Raw genomic sequence first — 18,154 nt, 5'->3', positions numbered from 1 at the left:
GCATAGGACTGCTCGGGGGAAGAGGGTTGGTCTGTGCCTGGTGCTGGGGAGGACACCTGGAAACAGCAGCGTAGAAGCTCTCTTAAGGGCTAAGACCAGCCCTGATTTTTTTATTCGCAGTTTGTTTCTTTTGCGCTCCTGCCTGCCTGGTTTTGGATCCTATGATTTCACTGTCAACAGCCGGCAGGGAGAATTCGGCTGGCCCATACCCCATCCCGGGCTTGCATGTGCCCAGGTACCTACAGTTATAGATTTCATTCCTACCTCCTTCCGCGTGGGGTTTGGGGCACTGAGAACTGTGCTTAGGACCTAAGATATACATTTTGCTGCACAAAACCAACTGGTGCAGATACGTGGCCCTGAGCCCATTTTCAATTTTTTTCTTTAAGGGGTTTACACAACTTCCTGCCTTAGGGCCAGATCCCAGATACTGTGTAGTACCTGATTCCTGGACTGGCTGATTGGTGTATTCATGGTGGAAGGGGTGTGAGTAAGGGGATCCCAATGTGGCTCATAACATTTAAGTTCTACGTATGAAGACTGGAAGAATATCGAGAAGTGGACAGAGAACTACCCCAAAGGGGGAATCAAAGGACCTGCTAGGCAGCCGGAAGGGACAAGCTGCAAAGGCCTTCTGCTGAGACTGCTCTGCATCCACTCCTGGGAATGTCACCGGTGGGACAGACGGGAGAGTCCCGCAATCTCAAGTGCACTCATGGGCTAGAAGGTGAGTGTCCATGGGGTTTGATTTACAGGAATTAACCTTGTGGGAAAAACAAGCTTTTAGTGCATCCTTAGGAGAGGGATTCTGCTCTACTCCCCCTCGGACCCCATTGCTAGGTCAGAACTTAAGGATGAAAGATAATTTTCTATATCCTTCCTCCACAAGAGGGCAGCAAAATTGTTTCCCCCCCTCTGTCAGTGGAAAACACTGATAGATTTGTGCTGTTTTAAACTTTGCCTCCTTGCAATGGGCGCGTGCTATTGAATAGTGACGAGGCAGGGGAAGAAATACGGGTGAGATGTTTTTGGCTGCCCAACATGAAGCATCCAAGTCACCTACCCAAAACAACCCCCTCCACACTCTTTCCCAGAGTAGAAGAAGGAAAACTAGACGGGTTTGGGAGGGTCCAGTGCAGAGAGAGAACTGAGCTGCTCATTTCCCCCTTTATGAGCATCTCCTTCATATGCCACCCACTGCAGAGCCATCACTCTGTAGCCTCTAGACCCTCCTCCCTCACCTTTCACCCACTGCACACGTGCCGCTCACTTCCCCCCTCCCCGCATTTTTCTCTGCAGCCACCCACCCTGCACTTTTCACGCACAGCACTCGGTTTAAACCTTCTGTATCCATGACCTTCACCTGCCACCCACTACATCTCCTCTTCTTGCACACAATTTATTATAGCTTATTATACCCTGATCCATGCTCCTTCCTCCTCTTGATGCACAGTGACTCCCTTTGTGAACGTGCTACTTAGCACTGCTCTGGCACGGTACGTTTTCACAATGCTGTCAAACATCAACCAAGCCTTACAGCGCCCAGTGAGGCAGGCAGCTCTGTTTTACAGAGGAGGAACCCAAGGCACAGCAGTTAATGGCCTGCTTTTCAGAGGTGCAGAGTACCTGCAGCTCTCACTGAAGTCAATGGGAACCTCACTGATCAGTGCCTAGGAATGCTGGCCCATACTTGCTTGCCCTAGGTGTAACAAAGAGGGCGTTTTCTGTATATGTTTATGAACTCTGCTTGCCTCAATTTCCCTCTGTACTTTGCATTGCTATGCAGTGGGTGCAAAAGGGTTAACACGGCTCCTGGAACAGCTCAGGACATAGTGTGGGTGTCAGCTTGCTGGCTGGGTCGCAATGAATAGGTCTTTAAGAACAGATCACCAAGGGGTTCAGAGGGAGAATGCAGTCTCCAGTGACTGAACAATCAACACTCAACAGTGGGAAACTCGGTGGGGTTGTGAACTCAATGTGCCCTGCCTGGAGACAAAGGACTGGGAAGTGACCAGCTGGGGACAATGGGTGGGCTTCTGGCAGAAGCTGGCTGCTTGCACCGGGATCTGACCAAGGCATCCGGGAGAGACAGAACCTGAAATGGAATCCATTACAGCTTGGCTGATTGATTGCTCTGGCTTGGCCAGCTAGCCTGTGTTTTAACCTTCATTTTTCTATGCTAACCTGAGCACTTTCAGTGCCGTGTTCCGGTTGTCTAAAGCTACTCTGTTCTGAAAACGCTGCTTGCTGTCACTGAAAATCCTTGCTGAGGGGCATTGGTCCCAGGAGAGGCACAAGTCTCAATAAAAACAGGAGTACTTGTGGCACCTTAAAGACTAACAAATTTATTGTAGCATGAGCTTTCGTGAGCTAAAGCTCACTTCTTCGGATGCATAGAATGGAACACACAGACAGGAGATATTTATACATACAGAGAACATGAAAAGGTGGAAGTATGCATACCAACAGGCAGAGTCTAATCAATTGAGATGAGCTATCATTAGCAGGAGGAAAAAAAACTTTTTGAAGTGATAATTAAGATGGCCCATAGAAGGTGTGAGGAGAACTTAACATAGGGAAATAGATTCAATTGGTGTAATGACCCAACCATTCCCAGTCTTTATTTAGACCACAGTTAATGGTATCTAGTTTGCATATTAATTCAAGTTCAGCAGTCTCTCTTTGGAGTCTGTTTTTGAAGTTTTTTTGTTGCAAAATTGCCACCTTCAAGTCTGTCACTGAGTGGTTAGGAAGGTTGAAGTGTTCTCCCACTGGTTTTTGAATGTTATGATTCCTGATGTCAGATTTGTGTCCATTTATTCTTTTGCGTAGAGACTGTCCGGTTTGGCCAATGTACATGGCAGAGGGGCATTGCTGGCACATGATGGCATATATCACGTTGGTAGATGTGCAGGTGTACGAGCCCCTGATGGTCTGTCTGATGTGATTAGGTCCTGTGATGGTGTCACTTGAATCAGAGCTGGCATCGGGCTTTATTGCAAGGATAGGTTCCTGGGTTAGTGTTTATGTTGTATGGTGTGCGGTTGCTGGTGAGTATTTGCTTCAGGTTGGGAGGCTGTCTATAAGCAAGGACTGGCCTGTCTCCCAAGATCTGTGAGAGTGAGGGATCATCTTTAAGGATAGGTTGTAAATCTTTGATGATGCGCTGGAGAGGTTTTAGTTGGGGGCTGTAGGTGATGGCTAGTGGTGTTCTGTTATTTTCTTTTTTAGGCCTGTCCTGTAGTAGGTGGCTTCTGGGTACTCTTCTGGCTCTGTCAATCTGTTTTTTCACTTCAGCAGGTGGGTATTGTAGGTTTAAGAATGCTTGATAGAGATCTTGTAGGTGTTTATCTCTGTCCGAGGGATTGGAGCAAATACGGTTGTATCTTAGAGCTTGGCTGTAGACAATGGATCGTGTGGTGTGTCCGGGATGGAAGCTGGAGGCATGTAAGTAAGTATAGCGGTCAGTGGGTTTCCGGTATAGGGTGGTATTTATGTGACCATCGTTTATTAGCACAGTAGTGTCTAGGAAATGGACCGCTTGTGTGGATTGGTCTAGGCTGAGGTTGATGGTGGGATGGAAATTGTTAAAATCTCGGTGGAATTCCTCGAGGGCTTCTTTTCCATGAGTCCAGATGATGAAGATGTCATCAATGTAGCGCAAGTAGAGTAGGGGTGTTAGGGAACGAGAGTTAAGGAAGCGTTGTTCTAAGTCAGCCATAAAGATGTTGGCATACTGAGGGGCCATGCGGGTACCCATAGCAGTGCCACTGACTTGAAGATATATATTGTCCCCAAATGTGAAATAGTTGTGGGTGAGGACAAAGTCACAAAGTTCAGCCACCAGGTTAGCCGTGATATTATCGGGGATACTGTTCCTGATGGCTTGTAGTCCATCTTCGTGTGGAATGTTAGTGTAGAGGGCTTCCACATCCATAGTGGCCAGAATGGTGTTTTCTGGAAGATCATTGATGGATTGTAGTTTCCTCAGGAAGTCAGTGGTGTCTCGAAGATAGCTGGGAGTGCTGGTAGCATAGGGCCTGAGGAGACAGGCCAGTCCTTGCTTATAGACAGCCTCCCAACCTGAAGCAAATACTCACCAGCAACCGCACACCATACAACATAAACACTAACCCAGGAACCTATCCTTGCAATAAAGCCCGATGCCAGCTCTGTCCACATATCCATTCAAGTGACACCATCACAGGACCTAATCACATCAGACAGACCATCAGGGGCTCGTACACCTGCACATCTACCAACGTGATATATGCCATCATGTGCCAGCAATGCCCCTCTGCCATGTACATTGGCCAAACCGGACAGTCTCTACGCAAAAGAATAAATGGACACAAATCTGACATCAGGAATCATAACATTCAAAAACCAGTGGGAGAACACTTCAACCTTCCTAACCACTCAGTGACAGACTTGAAGGTGGCAATTTTGCAACAAAAAAACTTCAAAAACAGACTCCAAAGAGAGACTGCTGAACTTGAATTAATATGCAAACTAGATACCATTAACTGTGGTCTAAATAAAGACTGGGAATGGTTGGGTCATTACACCAATTGAATCTATTTCCCTATGTTAAGTTCTCCTCACACCTTCTATGGGCCATCTTAATTATCACTTCAAAAAGTTTTTTTTCCTCCTGCTAATGATAGCTCATCTCAATTGATTAGACTCTGCCTGTTGGTATGCATACTTCCACCTTTTCATGTTCTCTGTATGTATAAATATCTCCTGTCTGTGTGTTCCATTCTATGCATCCGAAGAAGTGAGCTTTAGCTCACGAAAGCTCATGCTACAATAAATTTGTTAGTCTTTAAGGTGCCACAAGTACTCCTGTTTTTTTTGCGGATACAGACTAACACGGCTGCTACTCTGAAACAAGTCTCAATGTGGACTTGCAGGGCAGAGCTCATGGTGTGAAGCAGGAGTGCTTGAGTCCAGAGGCTCCTTCTCAGAGGTGTTGAGGCCATGAGGCCTACTATGAAGGAAGGGTGAGTTCCTGGGGGGCTGGTTCTCTGAAGGGGTTCCTCCAAGACACAGTTTAAAAGCTGAGGCAAAGCACTGACCCTGTGATGGGCAGGGCCAAGATTAGAATTGAGAAATTCCTGGCTCCCAGACCTGTGCTTCATCCACTGGCAAGCACAAGCTCTCTCTGTTGCATAGCAAAGTAACTGTAAAATGCACTTTGGTTTTGCAATGGATTCATCTGGCCTCCACAGTTTTTAGGCAGTTTATGGTCACCTCATAACTTATATCCACCAGGAGCATTGTGCTAAATTTCTGCTGACACTGAGACCAAAGGTTAGTTCTTCCCCAATGTCTATCTTCTAAGTCCTCTCCTAGTGGTAGAATATCTGGGCCTCTCCCCTGGGTTTTGATGTAGCGGCAGAATAAATGATCACTGCTCTGAAGAGGTTCTAGTGCTAGTTGGGTACCAAAGAGCTCTTGACCAAATCCATCTACTCACCCACTGGTATTTTTTAACTAGTGATATTTCCCATCATTGGTATGGTGACATAACATCACCCAAGGTACCAATGTATAGGAGGGTAGGGATCAAACTTGGAGGTGATTTCTCTCAGCAAATGTGCAGTGCTTACAAATAGATAGCTGAGCAATACATGGAAAGCCAGTCTCAACAGCCTTTTAAAATCCTGCTTTATGTCCTAGACAAAGGTGTCGTGGCAGGCACATCATCACAGTCTACCAGAAAAGCAGCAGCTGTCCCACGACTGCAGTGGATATCTGTATTCAGTGCTCGTTGCACGATAACAAACCCCTGTCAGCAATACACAAATAGTGTTTCATATCCCTGAAATCAGATCCCAGTCTGTTTCCTTCATCATTGTGTTTGATAGTTTGACATGTGTGTCTCTGGATGATGTCCGAATATACCAGCATCTGAGTGTATTGTATATGCTGAGATCTCTTCCAGACGTGCTTTTTAAAGTGGCGATTTCCACAGCACCCTTGGTAGCCCTGTTACAACTCGTGTGTGGTGGTGATGTGACACATCATGATTGCACTGGAGGGTGTAGTGTTTGGTCCCAGGATCTTGTTTTGCTGTCGGCTCCATAGGCCCAGTTCAATCAGACAATCACCCTGGCAAATCTTAGGTCTCCTCTTTGTACCCTTATTGTTCATACTGATGCTTCCCATCTTGGCAGAATAAGTGGAACTGAACAGCTCAGATCTCATCTGCCTCTCTTCATCTCTAGGGAGGGGAAGGCTATGACTCTCAGAGGTCTTCCAGAGATCTGATTTTGAACTACATCCCCAGAACTCTGGCTGGCCGCAGGAAGTGTTCCTAAGCGGCACTGCTCTTGCCACACTCCAGCTAACCACAGTACTTTGCATTTCTACAGTGCCTTTCATTCAATTGTCTCAAACACTCATGAACTAAGCCTCACAGCATCCCTGGGAGGCAGCAAATCTTATCCCCATTTTACAGATAGGAAAACTGGGGCACTGAGCTGCTAAGTGACATGCTCAAGGCCACACAGCAAGTCACTGGCAGAGCTGGGAAGTCCTGACTCCCTGTCTCCTACTCCAAACCAACAGGCTACGCTGCCTGCATGTACACTGTCTCCATGTCACACAGTGCATGCTTCAAACAGGAAAGCAAATCCACACCACAGTAGTTTAGAACCCCGCTCCCACAGGGCCAGGAGCTGGTCTCTGTGCTCCTCCCTGGAGTCTGTGGAGGGGAGAGTGATGTTTTCCTATTGAATTAGATATGTGTGTTTTCCTTCTGAAGCTGTGACTCACGCTGCTGAGAATGAGCTGGAGAACAATGGCTGGCTAGCATTATCCTAGAGTGATGCATTTAGTGTATTGCCAGATCTTACGATTCAGTTTCCTGTACTTTTAAATGTGAGGCGCGTCTCTGCTTGAAGGCGATGCTGAGGAGGGTCTTTGCAGGGTCTGCCTGACTGTTTAGGTTCTTGGTATCTGGGAGCCCTCAAAAAAGAGACGTCACTAAGGCCTGGAGCCAAAAGGCATGATGGCGCCTAACTTCCAATGCCTTCGTGGATCTGGGCCCAATGTCCTCCCTGCGTCCCCCATGGCAATCAGGCTGATTGTGAGTCACTGTTATTTCTCTCTTCTCGCTGCTCTCATTAGGGCTGTGGGAATGCTAATGTCCTGGAGGCTGTGTGATTGGTGGTCGATCTAAGTCTCCAAGCCTTGACTCTGCAGCTGAGAAAGTCCTGCTGCCACTGTCATGAGCTTTGCCTTTGAGAGTAACAGCTCCATCATTCCCGAGGAACAGAGCTGTTGGGGGAGGAGAGATGCTCTCTTCATTACCGTGAGCCAGTTCCAGGCGTGACCCTGAAGCTTAACTCCGAGGCCTGGAATTTGGCCTGGCATTCCGCAGAGAGTCAGTGTCGTGTGCAAAGCACCATGTGCTGTTTGCAGCTGATCATGCCGAGGAGGCGGATGCTGCATTTCTGGACTTCATTAAGCTTGGTTAATATTGGTGCGTCGTTCCTTAATGGAGTGAGCTGCAGTGATCCAACCTTGAGACCTGGAGCAATACAGCCAGCTCTGTGCTTGGTAAAGTGGGGCACGTTCTCCTGACTAGTTGTAGATGAAAGCAAGTATTCTTTCTTCGACAGAGCTGACAGTTGTGACTTCAAGTATGCCTGGGTTTTGCCATCCACCATAGGACTGGTGCTATTTCCTGAAGTTCCTAGGACAGACGTAGTCAATTATTTCTTGGGCAAGGTCCAAATGTCTTGGGCCAGGTCTAGTCAAGATCTGGATTCCAGAGAAAATAACAATAATGATCATAATAATAAGTAACTAAAAAGATTTTGGGGTCTGTTCAAAAGCATCTGGCGGTCCGGATTTGGCCCCCGGTCTGCCTATTGACTACCCCGGACCTAAGAGTTTTGTTAACTTCTTGAACAAATAAACACATCTCTTTTAAAGACCATCCTCCCCAGAGTGACATTGGAACTGGGCATTAGTTGCCCCATCATGAGGCAAAACCTCTTTTCTAAGTGATGAGATTTGGATACTCTGTTACCTAAGGGATGTGACTGGCCATGTGACTGGTGCCATGTGACTGGCGCTTTATTACAGATAATAGACCCTCTGCTATCACTCATGGTAGAGAGCTGAGTGTAATGACTGGTGCTTTCATCAGCAAATCTACCATGTGTCCTGTCCTCCAAAGCAGCCGCAGAATCTCTGTGCAGAAATCATTGGATCAGAGCTCAGAAATGATGCTACATGTAAGACATGCTGGTGCACCTCTCCTGAAGTTTCTTAACTGAATGAGAGTTGAGCTCCATAATGCCAGGCCTGAGCCTCTGCAGAGGAAGTGTTTGAATAGCATAGGAATAGGAGAGCTGTCACTTTAAGAAATCAGTGTAGTTGTCCAAGGTAGCATGAGTTTGCCATTTCTTTTCCCAGTCATGGTAAGATTAACTAAGCAATTGTCAGATACAGTCCTGCTGCAGATTTTGAGGACAATAAAGATGGGTAAAAAGGAAAGCGGAGTGTCCTTTTTCATGGGCAATGGGTGCTGATGGGGAGGGCAGGGGATGTACATGGTCTGTAACTGAAATGATGACATTCATCAGGAAATGATACACTGATATTTTCATTTCATAGGCCCAGATGGTGTTGTCTGGTCCTTGTGCACTGCTGCTTGGAGTTGTCCTTTGCCCCCTGCCTGTATCGTCTGGGAGCTTTTTGCACATCAGTATAATTTATAAAAGGACTTCATTTGAAAAGGGTCAAGTGATGGAGCAGAGGTTTCACCTCTGGAGGCCAGTAACCAAATCTGGATTAGATCACAAGTGAAATAAGCGACATGAGCTCATTTGGGCTCCACAAGAGAAGGTCTGCCACGCTCTAATGCATTGAATTTGAGTCTTGGGGCCAGAGAGGCCAAGGAGTTGGAGAGCTGACGTTGCTGTAGGTCAGGATTGAGCTGAGGAAGGTGGGGACATAAGACTAGAAAAGTAGAAATGTTGCAAGTCTAAACTGGGTGCATTGGCACAGCTCTTTAGGGACCTACGGTGAAATCCTGGCCCCACTGAGGTCAATGGGAGTTTTCCCACTGACTTGGTGAGGCCTAGGATTTCACTCCAGTACTTTCTAGCGGTAAGGGTGTTGTATGTTGTGCTTAATGTGCATAAGCCCTGCCAAGTAGTGTCAGGCTAAGTACTGTTAGGCCTCAAACTTCCGGAAGTTGTAAGAAGTGAGTACAGTAGAATCCTGCAAGCATAAGCATAATCTATCTAGAAAGCTTTATAGACTAAAAAGGAAACTCTGTCAAGGTAGATACAGATTTGTGGTTACTATGCTCTGCAACCAAATACCTCTTTAAGCTGAATCGAGCATTTTTGAGTCTAGCAAATTGACCACAACTAGCCACATACAGAAGAGATGAGCTGGGTACGGGTGCACAGTTCATAAGTTCAAAACAACCACAAATGCCACCCTGGACTATTTGGCCACCTTGATTGGTTGACTTGTTTTGAAGCACGGCCAGCAAATATTGTATTAAATAAGATGCAGAGGCGCAAGTGTGTTTGTGTGTTGTTGACCTAAAAGAAATCGCTCTTTGTCAGGCTCACATACACCCCCTGAACCAAAGGGACTTGTGCTTCACTGACTGTCTGTGCCTGGCCAGTGCAGGAAATGGTCAACTGAAAGGTAACGTAACTTTGGACGAAAGCAGGGTGAGGTATGAATTAAAACGGTCTGGTAATGCTCGAGCTGGTTAATCTTAAGTCTGTATTAATACTATAGGTTTAATCAATATATAGTAACTGTATATGTTTGGTGCCTTGCTGGAAACAGGTACAGCGTTGGTAAAGTTAGTAGTTTATAAATCATAGTAGTTTTGCAAGCCACTGTGCCTGTCTTCAGTATAAGTTACCATCAAGTTATCATAAAAGTCAATAAAAGTTTATAAATTGATTAGATAAAGTTATAAATAGGTTAAAGCTACTAAAATTAAAGTCATTAGGCACATTGTCATTAGGCACATTCTGTCTGTGTTGCCTTTATAGTCCTAAGTCATTAAAAGCCTTTCTTGAGGAATAATTAGTTTCTCTTTTGCGGACACTACTCAACCTCATTACATCTGTGTTGGGTGGTGGGAAGTAGCGAACACCCAGAGCCCCACTAGGGCCCTAATAGGAGCCCCCCTAGGGCTCTGTTGTGTGCCTCCTCCTTCCATTAATCTCCACATATGTCTGAATTGGGGCATTGCTAGAGCTGTGTGCACAGATCCTGCTCCAGGGAGCGCTGTCAGTTCCTCACTGCCATAAATGCCACTATCCACCCCAAATGTAAGCAGAAAAAGATGGGGTCCCCTTAAAAATTCCCCACCCCACCCAGAATCCCAAATAGCCTGTGGGCCTCCATCTTGACTTTAGGGATGTAAAAATATAGACTGGCTGATGATCTTAGTTTCTTGTCATCCTTACTATAACTCCACAGGGTTTGGTGGCATTACGCCAGGGATGGGTTCGCCCATGAGACTTTACAAGACTCTATGAATCTCTATAAATTAATATGACTATAAATTAACATGAAGCAATCGAACTCCGTGTGCTCCCTTTTCCCCCTCTCATCTGCCAAGATAGGCCTGTAGAAGTGCTGACAGCTGCTGTCTGTGGCATTAGTCAGTTATTCTGTCCTGTCCTCATTCCCACACCATTCCAGTTAAGAACTTGTTGGTTCTGTCTTCGAGATCAAAATATAAGGAGCCAATTGATTTTCCTCCTCTCCTCATTAGTGCGGGCTGACAATAAATAAAACAAATATTTCCAATCTTGAGGAGTGAGCAAAATGCTCAGATACTGCCTGTCACTGTGGGCTGCGGAGCTGGGATTCATCTTTATGGAAAATCAATAGCTGGAACAGTGGAATCAGCAGTACCCAAATTAAAAGTCACTGGCAATTTCTGTCCTCGTATTTCATGTCTATTGCTTTTATGAAATAGTAATTTACTAATAAATAAACATCAGAGGAGAAAGGGAAATACTCGGCTGCATTATTTTTAAGCACATTGTTCTGCCCCTGCCCCCTTTAAAAAGTTGGGGCAAATGGAGTTGGTTCAGAAGCGGTAGAGGGTTTGGGGAAACTAGACGGTGAGCTCTCTGGGCAGGGACTGTTTTGTGGTCTGTGTTTACACAATGCCGTACAATGGACCCAATCCCTGGGGGATTTGAGCTTTTAGGATGTTAGGATGCCTTGTTAATAACATTCCCCTTCCCTGCCACCAGCGATTCTGTGGTCACATCCATTCCTAGCAGTTGTGCAGTGGAACTCCCCGACATTACCGTGATCCTCCAACTGGACACTGTTAGCCACCTGACTCCTCACACATGCTACTGACCCACTTTAGGGGTGGGGGGGCAGGGTGGGGAGGGATTGATCTCCATGCCATATTGACTGGGACCTTGGAAGAATTTCCTCTGGAGCACCAAGAAGGGAAGGCCCATCATGATCAACTGGCTACATCCAGTATGATCAGTTCCCTGTCATCACAACGGGTGGGCAATGGGGGCCTTGGTCCTCACAGTTTGTCTTTGATCCCGTGTTTCAATGTTGCCTTGCACGTAGTCTCAAAGGTAAATAGTCCACTAGGGTCTGGGGGAAAAGGGTGGCCCTGGAAAGAAGTGGAGCGGGGGGGATTGTTTCCTTCCCCAGCCACTTGGTTAGAAATAATCTTCATTTGGTGAAGGAGCTGCTCATTTGGGATGAGATTCATAGATTCTAGGGCTGGAAGGGACCTCGAGAGGTCATGGAGTCCAGTCCCCTGCCCTCATGGCAGGACCAAATACTGTCTAGACCATCGCTGATAGACATTTATCTAACCTACTCTTAAATATCTCCAGAGATGGAGATTCCACAACCTCCCTAGGCAATTTATTCCAGTGTTTAACCACCCTGACAGTTAGGAACTTTTTCCTAATGTCCAACCTAAACCTCCCTTGCTGCAGTTTAAGCCCATTGCTGCTTGTTCTATCCTTAGAGGCTAAGGTGAACAAGTTTTCTCCCTCCTCCTGATGACACCCTTTTAGATACCTGAAAACTGCTATCATGTCCCCTCTCAGTCTTCTCTTTTCCAAACTAAACAAACCCAATTCTCTCAGCCTTCCTTCATAGGTCATGTTCTCAAGACCTTTAATCATTCTTGTTGCTCTTCTCTGGACCCTCTCCAATTTCTCCACATCTTTCTTGAAATGCGGTGCCCAGAACTGGACACATTACTCCAGTTGAGGCCTAACCAGTGCAGAGTGGAGCGGAAGAATGACTTCTCGTGTCTTGCTCACAACACACCTGTTAATGCATCCCAGAATCATGTTTGCTTTTTTTGCAACAGCATCACACTGTTGACTCATATTTAGCTTGTGGTCCACTATAACCCCTAGATCCCTTTCTGCCGTACTCCTTCCTAGACAGTCTCTTCCCATTCTGTATGTGTGAAACTGATTGTTCCTTCCTAAGGGGAGCACTTTGCATTTGTCTTTGTTAAACTTCATCCCGTTTACCTCAGACCATTTCTCCAATTTGTCCAGGTCAGTTTGAATTATGACCTTGTCCTCCAAACCAGTTGCAATCCCTCCCAGTTTGGTATCATCTGCAAACTTAATAAGCGTATTTTCTATGCCAATATCTAAGTCGTTGATGAAGTTATTGAACAGAGCCGGTCCCAAAACAGACCCCTGCGGAACCCACTTGTTCTACCTTTCCAGCAGCATTGGGAACCATTAATAACTACTCTGAGTACGGTTATCCAGCCAGTAATGCACAAATGTACAAATCCCACACGCTGGGCCAGGGCAGGAAGGGTCTGTCCCAAAGACAGTGTCTTAAACCTACCCCACCCACAACAGCTGTTACAAACCCAATCCTGGTGGGAAAGCCTGGCAGCATTAGTCAGTCGAGAGGAGGGCACAGAACAGAGAAGGAAGCAGGCTGGGCTCCTGCCAAGGGGAGCTGAGGTTGGTAGGACAAGGGGCTTTCAGTGTTTCTCAAATGTGGCCACCAGGAGCTTTTCTTGTGGCCACAGCCTCCTGGGTGGTGACTGGGGGGAGAAGGGGCGAAGCAGCGGCCTGTCCCCCAGGGCTGCCAGCAGTGGTTGGGCCCTGCCCCCGAGACACACAAGCTGGAGGAGCAGGCAGCCAGTGAGTTCCCCAACTTCCCAGGGGCTTTTCCCACCAGTGCCTGGTGGTGCGGGATGTTTCTGGCCCCCGTTGCGGTCAGTCACTGCTGGGATGACTCCCTCTGGAGAGCTGAGTGCAGTCCTGTGGGGCAGTGTGTTCTCTCTCTGCCCAGCCCTCCAGAAACTCCCCACCTCGCTTCAGTGCCAGATTTCCCTGCTGTACACGGAGGGACACTGCTGGGCTTTGTTTCTGTGGCCCTGGTGTGGCAGGAGGTAGAAAGTCCCCACTCCCTGCAGGGGCAGGAGGCAGAGGAGACGGTGACACACTGAGATTGGAGCTGTCAGGATCGTGTGTCTGCCTGGGAACCTGCAGACTAATATCTCCAGACTAAATTCACCTTCTGGGATTGGAGCCTGTTTGCCTGGAATTTATAACGTGCGCCACAGGCTGCTTCTCACTCTAATCCCTCACTTTAATTTACGGCACCAATGTACTGTATAAATCCAGCCGAAGTATTACAGCCCCAGAGAGGAGAACGGATGGGAGCAGACGCTGCACAGCACCTGTCCCGGAGAGAACGTCAATGCAACTGTCACACAACAGTGCAGGGGGTGGGCTGCTGCTGTCTCAGGTCCCCGCTCCTGTCCTGGCTTGTTTACTCTCTTTTATTGAGGCTCGGGTTGTTTTGGGATTTGAATTACTTATCTGAGCACCTCACCATCGCTACTGTGTCCATCTGCCCAGCTCCCCTGTGTGGCAGGGCAGGGCTATTATCAACACAGATGGGAAACTGAGGCACAGAGAGACTAAGTGACTGGCCCAAGGTCACACAGAGAGTCTGTGGTGGAGCAGGGATTTAAGCCCGGGTCTTCCAAGTCCCAGTCTAGCGCCTGACCCATTGGAGCATCCTTCCTCAATGAACCCCAGTAGATTGAGAGGATGAGTGACTGAAATCTCTGAATGGGGAAATCGTTCCAGCCCTTGTTACAACAGAAGTTACTGTCAGTCCTCCCAGCGAGTTAAGGTCAGATCTGAATGAGTGTGTGCGTGGGGTCATTCCTGTCCAAGGTCTGTTCTTGGCGCCTGCATGGCTTGGGCCCGGGGCTGGAATACGGGGCAGGAGGAGCATGGTGTGGGGTGAAGGCTGGGTTTGGATGTTCTGGCTAGTCTGGGCAGGTTCAGATTTAATCAGAGATGGACTCGAGCCCCAAACCCGGCTCCAGCTCCAGGCTGGATTTCAGGCAGCCCAAAGCTCTGAGGTGTTTGGACCCAGGGTTGGCTGGGCCAGGTGTGTGGTTGGAGTTCAGCTAACTGTTGTCAGCAGGGACCATCCTGTACACTGCACCCTCCAAGGGTTGTTCAGCCTTGCCCTGCGCCCTGCCCCGTCGCTAGCCTCTCTTCTCCTTGTGACCCGTCTGCCCCGTCAGCTTGCCCCTGGCCAGAGGGAAGATGACTGGTTGGCTCGTCCCTTGGAGTGAAGGGTTCTTGTCTCTCCAAGAACTTGTGCTAACCAGACCTCCTGGGACTGGATGCCCATGTGGGAAGAGAGGGCACGTGCCTGGGAGCCAGGTGGGCTCTACCAAGGCAGCCTAGCTGGGAGGGTGTTTGCTGGAGATGGGATTTTGGTGTCTCTAGGTCTGGAACATCACAGGAGCTTCTTGGATCCCAGCCTGGGAGAAGGAGCCCAATGGCTTCACTGGCTTGGGCGGATACTGAGTCAAGGGGCTGAAGCGGTTCTGAGTGGCAGGAGGAACAACGACGTCTCCCTGCACTCCAGCATGCAGGATCGCCAGCAGACATCGGCCGTGCGGTCCCTGCCGTGGGCACGTTCAGCAGGCCCCCCAGAGCCAGGCCCCACTGGAGCTATTGCCCGCTGCACGCCACTGGCAGTGATGTATCGCTGTGTGCTGGGGAAGAGGGGGAGGTCTGTCCTGTCACTCCCCCACCCCCACCACCTTACACGCACACTGTGGGGCAGGCAGGTGAAGTCATGCCTGTGTCAGCTCATCCATCTCTGCTGCTCTCAGGCTGGTCCCGGGGGAGGCACAGGCCTCGACAGCGCTAAGTGGGTTGGAGGCGGATGCAATTCTAGAGAACAAGATTCCCTTGTAATTTGCTACATATTAAAGTTCTGGGCTGAAAACTTGTTTCAAGCTCATCTCTGGCAAGGGAATGAGGTTTTAATGCCCTCATTTCATTTGCCATTTGCCTCCCGCTGTCTCTGTTCGCTGGTGCTTAGTCCACAGAGGAGAAAGCCAGGCTATCAATCCTGAAAGAAAACAGCCATGAGAAGTGTCTTTGCTCTCTGGATGTGGGATCAACCTGAATTGTGATTGTGCGGCGCTGGGGTCTATGAAATTGATGGTGTAATAATGTTGGCCACTGCCCCGCAGAACGTTCAGGGGCTGTGTGCGTTTCCACCCCAACAGCCCAGCTCCCCAATCCTGGCTCGAGTGTGCCACCACCAGGTCCCCCCCAGCTCTGCTAGTGCACCACCGTTGTACTATGCAGAAACTCCTGCTATTCCAGGTCATAGCCCCTTCACAGCTCCATGCATATGTCTGAATCCTGACTGCTCCTCCAGCCTGCTCCCCTGCCTGAGCAGACACTGCAAGCTGAGCCATAGGGTGCAATGCTAGAAAATACACTAGCGAGGGGACATTGTCTGCTGCCTCCATGCCAATCTGAAGCCAGGTTTCTGAAGATAGTTACTGTTCCTCCTCGCCCCATCCCATTTGGTGCCAACTGCTGCTGGGAGTGGCTGAGACTGGACGGGCTGGGTGCTCTCTGAATCCAATACCTCTTCCCTGCAGTGATTTCTGCTGAAAACAGATGGGCTGGGTGTGGCTTTGAGTGCCCTCCACTGCTAATGGGCGTCCACCATTCCCGACAGAGACGCCGGTGGTGGGAAGCTGGCTCTGGAGAAATGACAAGCTTCTTACAATAATGTGATGTGATTTATAGACAACTGAATAACTGGTAGCTGCTCTGTCCTCCATCTGTATCCAGTGCCGAGATCAGAGTAGGTTTTCCTACTCCATGGAGTTGCGGCAGGTGGTGGATAACTCTGACGTGGTCCATCTCTGTAGACTCAACCCAGAAGTGATGGGACAGGTGGGAAGAAGAAGCCCTTGTTCAGGTTCCATCTGGCCTATGCGCTACTCCTGCCTGTCTTGGTGAGTCTGTGGCCCCCGCTCCAGAGTCCCCAGCCAGCGTTCCTGATAGTCCAATGCAAAGGGCAGAAAATGGAGGGGCCCCCACACCCCGCACTTGTCCACATGAAAGGTTTAGCAGAGTCCAAATCTCATTTCCAGCTCCGCCTGCAGCCTAGGCTGAGTCATCTCCCTGCTAAGGGGGAGTGCGTGGGTTGGCCTCAGCGTTAGCCTGTTTATCTCTGCCTTCGCCAAGCCTGACGCTGGCTCAACCACGGCTATTTGTCAGCCTGGGGATGAGCTGAGCTGAGCTCCCTGTGCCATAAAACAAGCCTCGCTGTCATCCTGCCCACTAGCTCAGCCAGTCCTCTGGCCAGAGCCGGCCCACTGGGTGTGGACGCTGCAGTGGGGACTGGAGGGCTCCTGAGAGAAGTATGGACTCAAGCCCCCAGCCGTGGTGTGAGTGGAATGACCGTGCTCCAGCCTTACAACGCAACGCCAGAGCCTCAGCGTTCAGGAGAGCAGATGCTTTCAAAACACTTGCTCCTCGTCTGGCTGAGGGGCAGACTCTGCTCTGGGCGACGAGGTCAGTGTGGGAGCCCACACACTTAACCTATTTCTCCTTTTGTATCCCTGAGCTGAACCAGTGGGGACGATAGGTTTGTACATGTGCTGCTAGCCCGGATGCTGTCTATACCTCCCCAACCTCTTGCACCGCAGCCCCTAGCAGTGTCCTCTTGCTGTCCCTAGCAGCTGATTCCTCAGCCTCACCCTTCAGGGCTTTACCTGTCCCTCAGCTCCCACCACCTCCCTGCTCCCAACTGCCTCGCGCAGCCTGCGAGCTAGACACGGGTCTGATAGAGCCCTGGTCCCCAGGAGAAAGGAGTCGGGTTTTTGGCAGCACTAGAAGAGTTGAAGTCTTCATAGAGTTTAGCAGTCCTCTTTGCATATGAAATGGAACGTCTCAGGAGAGCAACTCCAGAGTGAGCCATCTCTCCAGCTGACTGACTGACACCAAGCTCTGTGCTAATGATTTTAAAAGCTTTTCAGCTCTGTGCGGTCACCAGCTCTTACCCACTCACTGCTGCACTTTGGAGCTGGCTCATTTGCGATGTTACATAAACGCCGAACTGGAGACCTCGTCCCAAACCGCTGCTGGGTTTCGTCCCAGCCGTGCTTCCTAGGGCCGTCCAAGCAAGATAGTCTGAGTGGCCCCTCACAGCACCACGCAGGCTCAATCCTGGCAGTGGCCAGGCATCTTGAAGACAGGTGGCATCAAGGGTGCGCAGCACCTAATGGGATCAGGCCCTTGCACCTCCGAAAAGCTCTCTTTCCCCAAGGGACCGTAGTGCTGCTTTGAGGGAACTGGAGAATGGAATCTTCTATTTTTCCAGAGGGTGGTGCCAGTGCAAACTTCCCCACTCCAGGCCACCCATCCACCTCTGCCCGGACAAGAGGTGACCTCCCCTAGCCAGGAGAATGGGTGAGTTCTGCCCCCATGGTCTCTGGAAACTACCTAGTCTGGTTTCTGGGAGGGGGACATGCCCACTGGGGTGAACCTTTCTAGGGCTGGTGTGGCAGCATCTGCAGCACTGACCTGGGGTGAATTGACTCAAGCCCTGAGCACCAAGAACTCTTTACTGGATGTCCCAGGGCCTGACACGACATGAGGAGCAACAGAGCGATTGCCCTGCCCTGCTCTCCGCATAGGAACACAGTGTCCAAGACCCAATTTATTCTGCTAGCACCCACAAGTTAAGGAAGGGAATAATGGCTGGGGACTGAGGCTCAGGAATGGCCTAAGAAAAGAGGGTGACAGTAACTGGCTGCTTGTGAGATTTAGGGTTGAGG

At 49.1% G+C, this 18,154-nt stretch overlaps 1 protein-coding gene across 6 annotated transcripts in view; it reads left to right on the top strand.

Moving 5' to 3' along the window:
* Positions 1-18,154, top strand: part of PDYN (prodynorphin) — a 103,533-nt gene that overhangs the window by 3,458 nt on the left and 81,921 nt on the right. For all 6 annotated transcript variants that reach the window (XM_044984686.1, XM_044984690.1, XM_044984687.1 and 3 more), the window contains one exon: positions 121-727. The gene's annotated coding sequence lies outside the window, so the exon portion shown is untranslated. The remainder of the gene's footprint in view (positions 1-120; positions 728-18,154) is intronic.

This window comes from Mauremys mutica, chromosome 13 (genome assembly GCF_020497125.1).
Source record: "Mauremys mutica isolate MM-2020 ecotype Southern chromosome 13, ASM2049712v1, whole genome shotgun sequence".
Classification (NCBI taxonomy): Eukaryota; Metazoa; Chordata; order Testudines; family Geoemydidae; genus Mauremys; species Mauremys mutica.
Note: the sequence above shows the minus strand (reverse complement) of the source record. Positions and strands in the feature narration are given on the sequence as shown.